The sequence below is a fragment of the Mus musculus genome, chromosome 6 (genome assembly GCF_000001635.26).
Source record: "Mus musculus strain C57BL/6J chromosome 6, GRCm38.p6 C57BL/6J".
NCBI classification, from domain to species: Eukaryota; Metazoa; Chordata; class Mammalia; order Rodentia; family Muridae; genus Mus; species Mus musculus.
The window spans coordinates 97542075-97560011 of NC_000072.6; the positions used below are offsets into that span (position 1 = coordinate 97542075).

The following is a 17937-nucleotide window of genomic DNA, read 5'->3' on the forward strand; positions in this document are numbered from 1 at the left end:
CTGCCATGCCTTCCCTTTTACATGAGTGTTAGGAATCCTGACTCAGGCTACTACTCTTGTGTGGCAAGCCCTTCAGAACTACAACCATCCCTCTAGCCCCTAGCTTTCTTACTTTACTCATGACAACTCTTTCTTCACAGGATGGCTGTACTGATAGACCTATTCACTTCTATCCTGCTTAAAACCCTTCAGTGCCTTCTTGTTTGACTAGATCTTGAATTTTAGCTCCATCTTGGTTGCCATCTGCATCTTAGCCTCATTTCATACAGACCTTCCCTTTGCTCTGGTCACCCTCCAGCACTGACCTCCTTGACTGCCACGCCCCTTCTTACCACAGTGCCCTCTTCTTGGACAACTGTTTCTCTGGTTCTTTGCTTAGTGGACTCACCCCACTGTTCCAACTCAATTCAATAGAGGGAAGATGGTGCTTGTCCCATTCTCAGGGGCACCCCTTTCCCAGGAGAAGACAGGCAGTAGATACTGAGTGGCCACTTCTCAAATGAGTGCATGTGTTGTTTTAGGTTAAATCTGGAGCCAACATAACTGTGTTTCTTCTTCCATTCAGAATCAGTTTCCTGTCTAGGAGACAAGTTGCTCATTTTCAAGAGAGTCACAGCTCACTCAATGATGGTCCTAGCACCGGTTAGATTCTCTAATATGGAACCCATTCCTCAAAAAAAGCCTAAGAGTCAAATTAATTGAAACGTTGGTGACGAGCTAAGATGGTTTTCTCGATGCTGCTTGATGTGAGGGGACAATTGTGTAGGCTGTTACTGCTGAAAGGGAAGGGCATGGAGCCTGAGTGAGCTGAGCAGTATATGGCAGGGGCAGATGGGAGTTTATCTTTTCAAAGTGCTGAGGGAACTTGTTCAGATCCTCTGTGCTCTTGTCAAGCATTCAGTATGAGGGGAATTCATTCCTAAAGAAGGGGATCCGTTCTTTGGATTATTAGCCTCAAGTCAAAATAATTTCCCTCTAGCTCTCTGGGTAAAACACCACCAGTAAAAGCAATTTTTCTGTGTAATATCATCACTCTCTTTTTGGACAACCATCACTCCTGTGACACTGCCAATATCATGCCTGTTATTACTTATTTATTTATTATACTTGGGATTGAACCCTAGGAATTATGTATCCTAGGTAAGTGTTCTACCACTGAGGTGTCCCTAGCCCTGAATTTGTGCTATATTTGTGGCTGCAGGACCCAAGGTCATCTTATGCATAGTTCTTTGACCTTTTAATACAGTCCCTCATGTTGTGGTGACCACAACCATAAAAGTTATTTTCATGGATACTTCAAAACTGTAATTTTTCTACTGTTATGAGTTGTAATGTAAATATCTATGTTTCCCAATGGTCTTAGGTGACCCCTGTGAATGGGTTGTTCTACCCCTGAAGGATAGACCCCTCACAGGTTAAGAAACGCTGCTGTAATGAATAAGTTCCAGAATCTTGATTGAGAGTCAGGATCTTAGAAAGCCAGCTTCCAGGGATGCTAATGAATCAATAAGGAAGACATTGGCAAGAGCATGAAAAGAGATCAAATTTGTGAGCCGCTGAAATGGCTCAGTGGGTAATGGCATCTGTTACCAAGACTGATGACCTGAGTCTCACTGGGATCTACCTACATGGTGGAGAGAAAGAACTGATTCCTCCTGCAAGTTGTCCTCTGACCTCCACAGGCACATGGTGTCAACACTCCCACCCCATTAAAGCAAACAAGGCTAAAGAAAAAGGAGACCTCAAATCTGAACCAGAGAGATGGTTGAGCGCTTGCTACACAAGCCTGTTGACCTGACTGATTCACGAAACCATCTTTTGACCTCCACATGCATGTTGTTGGTGGCTCCCTCATATATATGTAATAACAAATAATTTTTAAAATCAACTTTAGGATAATATATAATAAAATAGACCCAAGTGAAAGGTCCAATGGATATTGACAAATATATGCATCATAATCCTGTACCCAAGTAGGGCAACTGGGCAGTACCACCAGACAGAGGAACTGGAAAGGTTGAGTGAGCTCAGACAGAGGGATCTCAGAGAGTTGAGATTGGCAGGAGTTGAGCCACTCCCTATCCATTGTTGCATGTGCTCTAGAACACATACCCATGACACCCCATTGAGCGGATCATGGGCAGCCAGTCATGTAAGGAAATACCTGGAGTCCTTCCCCATGCAAATAGAGCATAACTAACATTTCAAACGGAGCCAATAGGAAACACTTACCCCTAAATCCCACCCCATTTCTTGATGTTTAAATAGTCTCCACATGGAATAAATAGAGTGCACAGTTATTTGACCAGGATCATCCGAGACTGGGTGTTTTTATTGAGCTGTAACACTTGGGGAAGAGTTCTCTCATCCCAAGCATTCATTGCTGACTTGGACACACCTGGCTGGCCAGGCTCATGAGTCCTCCAATGTCAACACCAGCACATCTTCTGCTGCGGTTACTGCCATGGTAGCTGATGAGAGACCCAGGACCTCAGTTACCTGCCCTTCACAGGCTGCCCAAATTCTTCTGACTTCTCTTCTAAGAGCTGTAATAGTCCCAGGAACCTACTCATCCTGGCTGTGCTTGGCTTTCCAGGTAGACACCAGACAACATATCCACTGCTGTAATGGAGACACATAACATCTCTATTCCCTGCAATTTTCCTTCATAGCCCCTGTAGTTATGCCTCCTCTTCCATTCCTCCTGTTTCCTCCTGCAATTGGTGATGGGCTTTCTTTCACTGTATGCTAATGGATTGGTGATGGGCTTTCTCTCACTGTATGCTAATGGATTGGGTCTAGAACCACACAGATGGAGTCATACAGTCTGATTTCCTTTGTGGGTCGGGCTTCTTTTGTTCAGCATAATTTGATTGATTAGTTGGTTAATTTTTGAGACAAAGCCTCATTCAGTAGCCCAGGCTTGCCTGGCACTCTTGGAGAGCCTCCTTCCCTAGCTTCCAAAGTGCTGGGTTTACAGGGGTGCACTCCAATGCCATCATTGTTTCTTAGTTTTTAAAGGGCATAATATTTGTTCTCTTGTGGGCACAGTACCATCCTCTGAGACACATATACAACCTGTGGTAAGGGCATCTGTGTAACTACCATTTCCATGAACTACACTAGTATTGTTTCTATGTTGGAAACATGAAGATGTACAACCCAGCATAATCACCATTGCGCAGCTTTTACATGCTGTTGAGTATTATAAACAATCCTCAAATGGTTTAAAGTAAACATGAAGATGAATAAATATTTTGCCCCTTGATATGAGAAATGCAACACCTACAGATTTGATATCCATAGGGGTCCTAGAACCACGCCCTCAGGAAAACCAAAGCGTGTGATGCATGCACTCATACAGTGGCCGAAGAAACTATGGAGGGCTTCATTAGCAGGAAGGTCTAAGGCTGAGTTAGGAAAAGAAGGAAAAGTCTCTGCTTTCTTCACTTCCAATTACTCTCTCTGTCTTCCCTATGCTTCATTTTATAGACCAGGGGTTCAATTATTCACAGCATCTTTTTATATCCAGCCTCATAAAATTGTAAGGTGAATCATTACAGAATTAATATTCAACAGGCTTTATATAACTGCTTAATGCAATGCATAACTCAGACTTTTATCACACTGAGGCCTCTCAAGATCTATAAATGCAACCAAGTTCCTAAGACAGTATTTTACTTCTAATACCCCTTCTAGCACCTCCACCCAACAAGATCACTAAATTTAGAACTAACATGACTGGGAAAGTTAGCTCACCAGAGGGGAGGCTCGTGTGAAATTAGCCAAAACTGTGTTCTAAGACTTTGTTTGGAGAAGCTTGGAGACCTAATAATAAGAAGAGAATTCACACAGAAACCGGTGCAGATGTTCAAATCACAAACCTAGTGAATTTTTTTATTCTTAAATTATAATAAACCGCGAACCTCTAGGAGAAAGAAAAGACAACAGAGTTCATCTATAAAGAAGCCTAGACCCTCAATCATATGAATGTGAGCAATGTTCCACCCAGAAGGAGGTGGAGAGCCAGTCATTCATTCTAATGGTCCTGTTTCACAGAAAGAGAAACCAAGCCTCAGCAAGATGAAATCCAGACAACCAATTCCGAAGGTTTAGGCCTGCCTCCAACTCTGACTCTCAGCCACGAGAGACCTACTCTTCTTGGCTTTCTTTTTTGGTTTTACCAATTATGGGTACAGTGTAGAAACTTTTGAAAATTTAGATGAATACCAGCAAAATACTATTGACCGACTTCCAGCTCTAATTTTGAGATAAGCACTTGCAGGCTTCCCAGGGGACTGGAGGAGGAAACTGGGGAAGCTGAGGTGTGATTTCTGGGGTCACGTGTTTATCAACACCACCTACTCTTTAAAGCTTAATAATTTGGAAATCTCAGGAATTACTTAACCCTCTCTACCCTCGGTTCCCTCATCAGTACATTGGGGCAGGCCAGGCCATTCTTTTGTCACTGCACTGCTGTGAGAAGGAACTTGCTGAGGGCTTATTAACTGTGACACATAGTGACCTCCCAGCATGCAGCATTGGGTGGGTGGCCACAGTAGGTGTATTGTTCTGGACATTTCTCAATGTGTACATGTTCTTTCTTTGTTTGTTTTTGTTAGATGATGGGTACACAATTAAGAACACCGTTTCACAGATGTGGTAAACCAGACTTAATGACAATACATGCTACTTATATGTCTAGATGAAGAAATTGTGAAACTATGCATTCAAAATCCCTTAAAAGAAAGAACAAGGATTACATAACCTTGTATAATATAAAATGGTAATTAAGTATATAAAAACCTTCCCCACAAACCAACTTTCAGTGGATACACAACAAACAGTGAGCTAGAATTTCTTGGGAGTGATAAAAGCAAAACCAAAAACAGCTCATCACCATCATAGGGTAGTTTGAATGAGAATACCCCTATAGCCATTCAAATTCATGCATTTGAAAGATTGGTTCCCAGTTGGTAGAACTGTTTGGGAAGGATTAGGAGGCGTGGCCTTGTTTAAAGGGTTGCATCACTGGGGTTCCCAGGTTGCTCTCTCTCAACCTGCTGCTTGTGGATTGGATGGTGTGAATTCTCAGCTATTGCTCTTGCACCATGTCTGCCTACTACCATTCTCCCCATCATGATGGTCATGAACTCACCCTCTGAAACTGTAAGCCCAATAAACTCTTTCTTCTTTAAGTTGCCTTGGGCATGGTGTCTTAGCACAGCAACAGAGAAGTAACTAAGAAAACCCTTTCTTTGCAGTTTTCCTCCTGGCCTTTGTCCTCCTGGCACAATCCACTGATCACTGGCATGTCCTTATTCTGGAAAATAATGTCCCAAATCATGCTCACATTGGCAGACCTGTATGAAACCAAGCATCCCTGCTGCCTGGGTACCATAGCAGGCAGGGCTCGGAAGGTAACACTTTTCTTTTGAGCAGGGAGTAAAACAATGTAGCACTTTACAGCTACATTGTACATTGATCCTGCTCCACCCACTCTTTCATTAAACAAACAAGCAAACAAACCAACCCGAAAATGCTAGGTGCTTGGGCTATGGCTCAGTTGGTAAAGTTCTCGCTGCCCTGGCCTGAAGACCACAGTTCAGATCCCTACCACTCAGGTGCTAAGCAGAGCACATCTGGAACCTCAGTACTGGGGACCTGGGGAATGGAGGGACTCTGGGGCTTGCTGGCCAGCTAATCTTTGGACATAATCTAAAATTCTGAGATGTTGGCTGCCCAGGTCGCTGTTGAGATTTAAACTTCTGTGGGCTAGTGTAGAGAAGGACTGTCCTAGTAGACAAAAAGGCCATAGAACTAGTCTCAGTCTCTCTCTCTCTCTCTCTCTCTCTCTCTCTCTCTCTCTCTCTCTCTCATTTATTTACTTACTTTGTTGTTGTTGTTGTTGTTATTTTGCAGTGTTGGGGAACGTTTCTTATCTTATAGAGATGTGCTCTACCACTAAGTTAACCCCCAGCTGAAGTTTAATTCCCGTGAATGTGTGTGGTATATGCCTGTGTGAGTAGTGTGTGTGTATGTGTGTGAGTGTGTGTGTGTAGTGTGTATGTGTGTGTGTATGTGTGTGTGAGTATGTGTGTATGTGTGTGTGAGTGTGTGTGTGTATGTGTGTGAGTGTGTGTGTGTATGTGTGTGTGAGTGTGTGTGTATGTGTGTGTGTATATGTGTGTGAGTGTGTGTGTCTCTGTGTGAGTGTGTGTGTGTGTGTGAGTGTGTGTGTATGTGTGTGTAAGTGGGAAGGTCAGAGGTTTATGTTGGATGTATTGCATTTTATTTTATTTTGTTTTATTTTATTTTTTGTGACAGACTCTATCGTTGAATCTACAGCTCTCCAATTTGGAAAATCAGCCTATACCCCAACTACATTGTAACCCTGACCCCCTCAACCAACCACAGAACTCGTTTCTTCCAGGGCCTCTGCCATCTCAATGCTAACCTTTGATATCACTGTGGCCAGGGTGGTGATATCCAGAGGAAGCAAGGGAGGAAGTTTTGGAGAATAAAAACTATACTAGCCTACTCTCTTCTTTTCCTACCCCAAAGAAACAAATGCCCAACGATTGCTATCTCTGATCCTGAGACTCCAGAAAGAACTACAGCATTGACAACTATCAGGCATTGAGGGTAGACAGCTGCAGAAAGTGACATGGGAAGGTTCATAGAAATGAACCTTGGCTCGGTGGGAAAGTAAACTGTAATTGGTGGGATAGAAGTGATGTTCCCTGTTGCTATGATACCATACTCTGACAAAAGCAACCTAAGGGAGAAAGGCCTTATTCCAGATTACAATTTAAACAGACACATGCCATCATGGCAGAGAATGTTGGGAGGGAGCAGCAGGAGGCCAGCTGTTCCCTCTGCATCTGCCCTGTGGAAGCTGAGGGTGAAAAGAGAGTGGGAGGAGACGATAAAGTCCCAAGACTCGTCCTGTAACCTAGTTCTTTGTCCTGTAACCTACTTCTTTTATCAAAGCTTTACCACGTAAGGGTTTCATAGCCTTCCCCAATAGATGGCCATCAGGGAGCTTGTTCATTTGCCTATGTGAACAGTTCACATGCAAACCGCACGATGAACAATGTCTGTGCTGGAAAATGTCAATGTTCGTTCAAGTGATTCACAAGCCGGGTTCTGTCCTCCTTGATCTACTGAAGTTCATGGCAATGAGGAATCATGCCTTATCCTAGACTCGAGAGACAGTACGTGGCAAAGCTGGAGTTACTAACAATTCTTTACGGGTTGTAGTTTAGCGTTCCTCTCTGCATGCCTGGCTGCCTCTTCTTCTTTGGTGGGCTGGATGGTTTCCTGTCTTGTAAGCATTAGGTGGTCCTGGCATGTTTCAACCTATTTAGATCCCTTCTGTAATGAATAAATTATGGCAAGATAATTAAAAAAAAAAACCCTCGGCTTTGTAGCAAAGCTCTGCCAACAGCCAGCACACAGCTGTTTTAAGAATATGTGTTCTTCCTCCTTTGACAAAAGACAGGTTGCCTGCTTGGTCGGGGTGGTTTGAGGAACGACAGCATGCTAAACTGGAGACAAACAAGGTAGCAGAGGGTTCCTCCCTAGAGTCATGCAAAGTGGATCTCTTTGTAAAGCAGAGCACCAAATAAATAAAATACAAAATGAATGTTCATACGATCCCGGTTGTTGAGGAATGGCTTTCAAGTACTGTTGTAATTTGTTCTAATCCTCTGCAGGAAAATAGAATTCAGCATGGATTTTTATAATGATGGTGGCGGCCTGATCATTTACTTCTTCACACGCTGAACAGCCATTGCTAAGCACTTGCAGAATGCCAAGCCTGTTATGAGGCCTGGGGATGACAAAGAGACCAGAAGGGAAATAATATCGGTTCTCACAGAAGGTCTATTGGGAAAGATGCACTATTAAGCATTGTTATAAGCGTGCACACACCAATAAGGAGGATGGTATTTAGAGAGCAAGTGGTGGGAGTGAAGGATCCACAACTGGCTTAGCACATCAGTCCCCGTGACTGGACACCAAGCAAGACTGTTGCAATTCTATCTCCTGCCACTTGCCTGGTGGGTGACCTTGAACAAGTCCCTTAAACTTCCTATCTCAATTTCTCAATCTGTGAAGTAGAGCTAACGATGCCTGCTCTGTTGTCAAGCTGTGGGGTAAAGTCCTAGCTAGTTCTCAGGCAAGTCTGGCACAAAGTAGGGATCAGCATGCAAGTGTTGACTGAAAGGATCATTATCAAACACATACTGCACCTCTAAGACAGAAGGGGTCGCTTGGACAGACAGAGATGGAATGCGAGTGACGAAGTACTAGTCCTGCGTTGTGTCCAGAGAATTTAAAGAAGCAAGATGCCAAAGCCATGGGGGAGGCGCAGCCCTTGTCCTGCATCTGAGAGCAGCAGCGAAGCTGTCTAAGACTCTGAGAACACGTGAGCTACATGTACACATGGCTGTATGAGTGTGTGCCTCTGTAGTAGGCACACCAAAGAAAACAGGAATGTGTAGGGTAAGTTTCTTAATGAGTCTAGCCTGGGCTGGAGTCATAGCTCAGTCAGTAAAGTGCTTGTGCAAGCCATAAGGACCTGGGTTGGACTCCAAGAACCCATGTTTAAAGGTCTGCAATGCATTTGCAATTTTAGCACTGGGGGAGTAAAGACGGACAGATTTCTGGGGCTTACCAGACAGTCAACCTGGCCTACTTGGTGACCAAGCCCAGAGAGAGACCCTGTATCGATAGAAAAAATGAACAGCATTAGGGGGAGTGACATTCAGTGTCACTCCCTGTCCTACACACACACTCACAAGCACACACAAATGTGCAACCCATTCCCATAAGCATAAGCATAAAATTCTGACAACCCAATAGAGTCAAAATATTACTATCTTAACCTCTGAGCAATATGTCTTTACTAAGGTGTTATTTTGATTCCATTTTGTGTAGGAGCCATTGAAATCAGGATGTCCTTACACCTGCACCATCTCCTAATTTGGTCTGACCACAGTTCACAGGCTTAGTAGCTGTATGTCATCACAGACTCCCATACTGGACCACACGGTTCCAGAAATCTGTAGTTGGGGAGAGTTTGCTGAAGCTGCACGCAGCTGAGGTGTCTCAGGGAGGAGGTGGGCTTGGCCAGTGGCACAGGCACTCAGAGGTCCAAGTCTTTTGAAAAGCCATCCAGCAGACTCTTGGATTGCAACATCCTGCAGATGCCTGCATCACAGCTCTCAGGCCTCAGAAATCCTTTCAACTTTCTCTCATGGCTGCGGGGGCCATGCACTCAAGCCACGTGACCCAGTGTGTCTCATGCTGAATGGTGACACTGGGCTGGACCCATGCCTGCCTTTTCTCCTCAGTCTCCCCACCCCTACCCCGGACTTCCAGGGACTAATAGAAGAGCCAGTTATCAAACCAAGGTAGGCTTGGTTTAAAGGAGAGGATATAGATCAGCTATGGAGTCAAATGCTGCATGGTCCTCACAGCTCTTTGGTCTGCCGACAACAATCACTGATGAATTTCTGACTGGTCTTCAGCATCCTCATGAGAAGGAGCCACCCTCTGATCTGCCCAGTTATTAGCAAGTGAGAGGAGAATGTCAGTGTGTCTAAGGATTTTAATTTCCTTCAGGTGTTCAGTGGCTTTCATGCAATGCCCATGAATTGTTTTGTTTTGTTTTGTTTTGTTTTGTTTTGTTTTGCTTTGTTTTACAGAGACAGGGTTTCTCTGTGTAACCCTGGCTGTTCTAGAACTCACTCTGTAGACCAGGCTGGCCTTGAACTCAGAAATCCACCTGCCTCTGCCTCCCAGGTGCTGGGATTCAAGGCATTAATTCTTAAAGGTTTCTAAATCACTACGCTTGTGGTGGTGCTGATCAACGCAGCTGGCGGGGCTGCTCATTTGAGGTGTCTGCTCTAGGGTCACATGGTCCGGGGCAGAGGCTTTACCATCATCTGGCTCTTGGTAGCTTCTCAGATACATGCTGTTGTGAGGCTTAAGCTGGAGCCATTTCAAATCATTTTACTGTGAGGCTTAACTCAGCTTATGCACACGGACAGTTTAGCATAGTCCCTGGCACACGATGAAGGCAGCTAATAGCTGGTGTCGGCTAGCTCTGAGGAACTCGTGAGATTTATTTCTAACTATTATTTAGGGACCAAGTCACAGGAAGCCCCTGGAGACAAAACATCAGAAACCACATTCCTGCTCCCACAAATGAGTCCCTACCTTGCCATTTCTGTCTCGGGACTCAGTCCAACGACATTTCATTTTACCCTGTCCTTTGTCAAAGTCAGTGTATTTGCACAAAGGAAGTAAGAAGGGGAGAAATGAGCAGGCTAGGTGAAAATATAAGTTAGCTTAGGATTTCTAGAAAGCAGTCGAATTGCAAACGACTGAGGTAATATGTATGTTTTTTAACTTGGCTACTCTACTGCAAAGAATTCATACTAAGAAGAAAATGATAGTTTTTTTTCCCCTGTGAATAAAGATTTAGCCTAAGAACATTTATGACAGCGCAGTCTGCTACAGAAACAATTAGGGAAATTAAATGCCGATAAACAGAGGTTTGGTCACAAAAGCGATGCTAGACTGGAATGCTGATTTTTCTCCATTACTGCCCCCATTGCTTTAAAAGCACACATTATGTTAATTGCAAGCTCCTGCAGTAAAGTCCCCAAGAGCAGGGTCCTTATTTGTCACATTTACTATTATCTGCACCACAGTATGTGAGTTGGCACATCCCAGACAACAATAAATATTTAAATATCCAAGGTGGAGCTTGAAGAACATAATTCTGATTTGTGGAGGAGAAAAGCACATGCATTTCTGGAAGTATGGTTATTAGTGTTCATACTGAGAGCATGGGTCAGAAAACTGCAGGCCCTGGGCTGGCTAAATAAAGCCTTTGGAAAACAACCATATTGATTTTCTTACATCGTGTCTGTGGTAACTGTACACTACCATAGCAGAGCTGAGTGGGTATAAGACTGTGTGGCCCAACAAACTTGAAAATACTCCCTCTCTAACCCTTGAGAGAAAAAGTCTGCTGACTGAAGCTCTAGAAGATGGAATTTCTTCCTTTCTGAGTAATCGCATTTACACAAGCTTGCAGCATATGCATATGTACATGTACATATGGGTATGTGTGTTTCTCCAATGAACGTGTCGTACTTTTATAACCACAGAGGCTTAGTTTTACAAAACCATATTTAAAGAGTAAAGGAAGCAAAGGAGCTACATTCTCATATTTACCACGACAGAAACTGTCATAGTACAAATGGTAACAATGGGGTGGATAATGCGACTCTGGTTTACCAGTGTCTAAACAGAGTGAGGAAGGAAGATGCAGAGTGTCAGGGCTGAGTCCTGTGAGGGATCTGTGACTGGCTTTTCTTTTCTTTTACTTTATAGATCTTGGTTTGTACTTCCTGAGTTCCTAAGCATGCCTTGCTTTCATACTAACACAACAAAGAATATAGATAAGATTGAAAAGAGAGGCAGAGGAATGGAAATGCCAGTCTACATGGGTAGCAGTGTTTCTGGCAACGTTCCACCAGACAACAGATGCAAGAACTCGAAGCGGTTTCTTTGGTTTGGGACCAAGGCCAGGGTGGCAGCATTAAAGTCTGGGGTCACGGTGTCCACTTATTCCATGGCCCCTAATGATGTGATGGATGTCTTTTTTTTCTTTATATACTAAAACATGTTTGAAATAAACCTCCCCAAAACACAGCTTAATTCCTTCCAAAGCACAGCTTACCGTTTCTAGGAAAAGCCTTGGGAATGTTTTCTGCATTAGCAAGCAACATGTGTTAGTGCCTTCCTGTTGTAACTCCAGTCTACAGTGTTTCCCCAAAGCCCTTGTGATAAAGGTTTGCTCCCCAGAGTGACATTATTAGGGGATGAGTTTAGAACTCTCATGAGGTGGGGCTGCGGCTAGGAACTTGTGGACTCTGGCCCTTTCTTCTTCTTCCTGTCTTTTTGCTTCCTGGTCATATCTCATACATCCTTAACATGATATCCTGCCATTGCCCCAGAGCAACAGAGCTAATAACTGTGACTTACAACTGCTAAACTATGAGCCAGAATAAACTCTTTCCATCTCTAGATTCACCTTTACTTGGTATTCGTTACAGTAATGGCTGGGTGACTTGTTCATATTTCCTCGACTTTAGTTATAGCTTCCTCCAATATCTCTTAGCTTCTTTGCCTCCAGGATGGGTTAGGGCAAGCAGCATCTTCTGGAAATCCCTTAAGTGTGGAAAAGCAGGGCTGGAGAGATGGATCAGTGATGAAGCCCTCTGACTGCTCTTCCAAAGACCCTGTTTGATTCCCAGCATCCATATGGAGACTCAAAAACCATCTGTGACTCCAATTCCAGGGGACCCAATGCTATCTTATGGCCTTTAGAGGTACTGCATAAACATGGTAGACAGATATAGACAAAACACATTCACAAGTTAAAAGAGTAGAGAAGCGGTGGTTAAAAGGCCTAGCCTGTAGGCCATGGAGTCCTGGCACAGAGGATGCCCAGCACTGCCGAAAGACATCTTTGTCTCCCCCCTGCCTCACTTTCCTCACCTCTTTGCCATGTTGCTAGGCAATGCCCTCCCAAATAAAGGATGCAAACCAAGACAGTTCAAAGCACAGCACAGAAGTCCAGAAAGCTGGCACAGATGTCTTTCAAATAGAGCCCATTGGCCCACTGGACACACTATTCATTTTACAACTGTTTATTGGATGTTTTCCCTAGGCCACACACATGCTGAGTATGTAAGAGCAAACTAGAAAGTCAGAGGCACTAACACTCTACCAATAACTGCGCAGGCTACTGTGAAAGCACAGGACGGTAGGAAAATGAGGGGAAGGTTAATCTCACCTGAGATTCAGTTTCTCTGTCTTTTATTATTTTTTAAGAAAGCATTTACCCTGTGCCTTCACTTAGGAATTAGTTAAACCACTATGTTCCTTCCATATACAAGGGCAGAACAAAGAAGGGGGCATTTGCTGGGCTGATTAATGATATAAAAGAGGTCTGAAAACTTCACAAAGCATATAACCAGCAAATATTCTCCCCTTTCATCTCACATGTCTTAAATATCCCTAGAGCCGAACAAATCCATTGCTACCTGCAGGGTTTTAATTACTGAGAGGCCCAAAGTTGCCATTAACATTTAAACATGACCTAGAGAAACATTGTTGTAAACGGAGGCCCTGCTTGATGGCTTCTACTCTTGCTGCCTAGAGATCAGTGGGGCACTGAAAGTCATATGTCAACTTCTTTCAAAATGCAAAGCTTCAGGTTCACAAAAATGCTGTTAAAATGGGTTTGAAGAGCACCTGCCTGCCAATTGGGTCTGAAGTGGCTTCAGAAGACTCCCATGATGCTAGGCGTAGTCCACGGTTGTACTTACCTTGAAATCTGAGGACCTGAGTTCAATCTCCAGAACCCATGTGAAAAGCTGGTCTCTGGGAGACATGCCTGCAGCAATGGCCAGACGGAAGGCCCAGAAAGGGAGGTCTCTGGGGAGTTGCTGGCTAGGTATGGTCTACTTGGCAAAGTTCCAGGCTAATGAGAGACTCTGCCTCAAACAAAGACATGAAAGACACCCATGGAAGGGCATTCACAAAGCTTTAGGGCACACAAACATCCCTCAATACTTTGAATCAATGTAACTGAGCTTAACTTCTTCCTCAGCACCCACACTTCTGCACAGTGTATCCGTGCCAAGAAAACATGCTACAACGCCATCTTTGGCACTTCTGTGCTCATGATCGATGGCCCTTTTTTCTTGCAGCAATCTTGTGTGAGTTGTGCTTCACATTTTTATTATTCTCGCTGCATACTAATTCTTCAAACATTTAAGTAAATTATGGCTCCCTGATTCTACTTCAGGATTGTTTAACTGATTTAATGAGCTCAGTCCGAATACTGCGTTTCACCTTGGTATTGGCGTAGAGCAGCATTTGAGCTAGCTGGTAGTAGCTCAAACACTCATGAAGGAAAAATGATGAGGACAGGTGATGCAGGACCCAGTGCAGTTAGTTTCATGCCAGATATTATTCATAAGAAAACATGGCTATACATATACATGTTTTAATTAATTCACTCATTCATAATTCAGTACTATGTTTATGAGGTGCTTGCACGAGCCAGCCACTGTGAAAGAGAGGAAGGCAGCTTAAATACAACTTCTGAGAGCAGCACCTCCCTGGTGGGCCATGGAACACAAAGGACTCAGGCGATCTGCACTGTTATCCTTTAGTATCTCTAGGACTGGTTCTTAGAGCCTGTGATGCTACACAAAATAGCACCGTATTAACATGAAGTCTGCACACACCCATCTGTACACTTCTCACTAATTCATTCAGACACACTTTTACTGGGCTGGCTAAGCTGGTCTTAAACTCCTTGGCTTAAGTGATTCTCTCCTGCCTCCGCGTCTCCCTAGTAGCTGGGACTGTAAGCACAGACCACTGACCCTAACTTCATCTCCCACATGCTTCAATCCTTCTAGATTACGAGTTACTCCACATAATGTCAGTGCTAGAGGCACACAGTTTGTTGCGTTACTCGAGGAATGGAGACTAGAACAAAAGTCCGTAGACCCAGAGCACAAAGGTGACTTTTTATTTGTCCCGTATCGGGTTGGATTCCAGAATTCAGAACTTGTGCACACAGAGTATATTTAAACTCTGGTTTCCTTACTTCTCACCCCTGGGATGCAGGGCATGCCAATTAACTAATTCATTCCCCCTGGTGCACGACGGAGATTAAAAATAGCCCTGACCTCCACAGGCCTGTTGTGGATGTAAAATGTGTCAGCACAAGCAAACCATGCAAACGATCCTCTGGGACACGGTGGGCCCTTGGTAATTGCTGCCTGTGTATGTCACTATTATATTGTACTTACCTATAATAACTCACAGCAGTCCCAACCATCTATCTCCCATCAACCTGTCTATTTAGTTACCCAATAGACATTACTACTTACTGTGGTTTCCTTCATCAAATTATAGGGTGCATAAAGACATGCTTGATGCCTGGCTTTGTACTTGGCTTACAGTGACGTACCAGTAAACATTTGCTGAATGATAAGTGAGCCCATGATCCTCTATCAAGACGCACAGCTCCTTTACCTCCTCTAGGCTTTCTCTGGAGAGGCTTCCACCATACATGTCCGTCAAACCCCATTTGTTGGAAGATTCCACACCGCTTTATGTCCAGATGGTGCCCTGACAAAGAGAAGACTTGCTGGCACGCCTGAGGTTTACAGTGCCAGATGACAAGCCAACTTGCTGTCTTATTCGTCATAAAATTCCACTGGCCAGAAAACTGGCTGCTGTCAGTGAGCTTCATGTTGGTCAAGCGGAGAGCAGAAGCCCGGGACATCACTGCAGAAATAGGAGACATACTAGGAGATGGAGAGGCAGCTGGTGGAGCATTTCTCGTGGCTGCTTTGGCTTTGTAAGCCTGGGAGAAGCACCCTCCCCTCTGTGCCTCTCTGCTCATTGCCCATGTAAACAGAGCACACAATTGTCTTCTGGCATGGTCAACCCTGATCTCGCATACCAGAATCTTCTGGTAAGCTTTTAGAAACTGAGCCTTCCAGGCTTGTATGTTTGCAAACATTTTCAGTGACCTTTTGTAACTTTGAAGGGTATGTGATCTGTCACAATCTCTTATCCTCTATTCTGTGACTATGCTGCCAATGCAGCGACAGTCATGCAAAGTAGAGTGGGTCAGATCTAGCCAGACTGCTGATGGACCACGACTGGGGTCTGCTTCCACTCAATGTGGTTCTGATGGTTACTTTAATATTCCTCCAAATGAATCACTGGGGGCTAGGATCTTTTGCTTTCTGAAACTTTTAATCCAAAAACTCAGTTCTTTTCTCTAAAAAGAAAAAAATTAAAGTAGTATTTTCATCGTGTTTGTCTTTGAAGGACTTCTGTGTTTAGTATCTGTCCCCTGTTCTTTGTGAGTGAAAACTTCATCACTTGGTCACAAAGTTTAATTTTCATATTATCTCTCTTAAGAAAGAAAAGGGCACAATACAGATGAGCCTCTGATCTAAGAGAAGGGAAAACAGGATATAGGGAGATTGTTTGGTACGGAAACATGCTTGATGTGCTAGGATGGGGTCCAGCCCCAAGAACGTGCATGAAGAAGCTAGGCATGACGGCACATGCTTAGAATCCCAGTGTGGAAGGGGAGGAGGAGAAGGGGGAGGAGAAAAAGGAAGAAGATGGGGGGAGGAGGAAGAAGATGAGGGGGAAGAGGAGGAGAAGAAGGAGGAGGAGAAAGAGGAAGAAGAGGGGAGGAGGAGGAAGAGGAGGAGGAAGAAGAGGAGGAGGAGGAAGCAGGCAGATCCTTGGGGTTTCACAGCCAGCCAGCCTAGCTTACCTGGTAAATGTAAGGCCATGAGAGGCCCCATTTTATAAAATAAGGTAGATCATGCCTAGGAAATGATACTCAAGGTTGACTTCTGGCCTACATATTTACACACACACACACACACACACACACACACACACACACACGAAAGGAGAGTGCAAAAAACGTAAAATTCTAGCTAAAACAGTTTGATGTGATATATATGGTAGATATATAATATAGGTATAGGTATAGGTATAGGTAATAGGTATAGGTATAGGTAATAGGTAATAGGTATAGGTATAGGTATAGGTATAGGTATAGGTATAGGTATAGGTATAGGTATAGGTATAGGTATAGGTATAGGTATAGATAGTGTTCAGGCTATGACTTCCATTGTAGAGAGGGCTCCATACTTCTGAAAACCAAAATTATTGCTTATAGTACATTCTAATTTTCTAGAACATCCACAGTTTTTAACCTGTCATCTATTTGCACTCTCAAAAGTTTCTCATTTAGAAGATAGGGAGATGGCTCAGTGGGGAAAGTGCTTGTCATGTAAGCATGAAGACCTGACTCTGGTACCACAGAACCCATATAAGCCAGAGAGTGGTGGCATGTGTTCACAATCCCAGCCTTCCAAGGGAAAGATGGGAGACAAAGACAGGGAGTCTCCAGAAGCTAGCAGGCCAGCCACCCTGGAAAACACAGCAGCAAACAACCAAAGGACCAGACTTCAAACAAGGAGTGACACTTGAAGTTGTCTTTCACCTCCTGCATGCAAGACAGCTCACACATACCCATATGCATGCACATTCTCTCTCTCTCTCTCTCTCTCTCTCTCTCTCTCTCTCTCTCCCTCCCTCCCTCTCTCTCTCTCTCACACACACACACACAAGCACACACACACACAAGCACACATAGCCCAAACACACAAAAAGGTACTATTATATGTCTCATTTGGATAATAAATACCACAGCCATGCTTCTTCCTTCACACAGCTAATGGAATAGTCAGGTTGATTGCTCTACTTGATTTAAACTTACTCGAGACTATGAGCTCCTCTTAGGGTTTCCCTCTATTGCCTCACTTAACACTGACAGTAATGGGGCGGCAGTCACGTAATGCCCTTAGGTTGGGTTTTCCCTGAGACGAAGAGTTAAGGATAAGCATGTTTGGGGACATGTTCCTACAAAGCCTAGGTAGGGGGTTGAAGAGCTGAGACAAGAAGGGAAGGAAGCTTCAACATGGCGCATTCCTGTCTCGGTTATCACTGGGAGTGAGCAGGTCTCAACCTCACCGGAAGCCCTCCTGACACAGTGTGACTGCCCTTGGTATTTCCCACAGGACTCTGTGGCTGCAATCATATCACTGCTTCAGTCTTTCAGCACTTAAGCTCCTGGGCCTGTTTGCCCTCACTCAAGAGTGTCTGGACTGTTCGATCTTCAAAGGAGACTTGTTCCTATGGCCAGACAGAAGGTGCAGGAAGTTGAGCAGTGTGTGTGAGAACTGTCTAGAGACAGCCTCCTCTAGGGAAGGCCCCGGGGGCTCTTTCAAT

The 17937-nt window shown here is 44.1% G+C and overlaps 1 protein-coding gene and 1 non-coding gene across 3 annotated transcripts in view; both read right to left on the minus strand.

Annotated features, from left to right (window-relative positions):
* Positions 1-17937, minus strand: part of Frmd4b (FERM domain containing 4B) — a 330791-nt gene that overhangs the window by 255208 nt on the left and 57646 nt on the right. The gene's annotated exons all lie outside the window — the stretch shown is intronic.
* Positions 5364-5493, minus strand: Gm25852. The gene has a single exon (XR_003956574.1). It is a non-coding gene; the product is annotated as a small nucleolar RNA SNORA63 (small nucleolar RNA).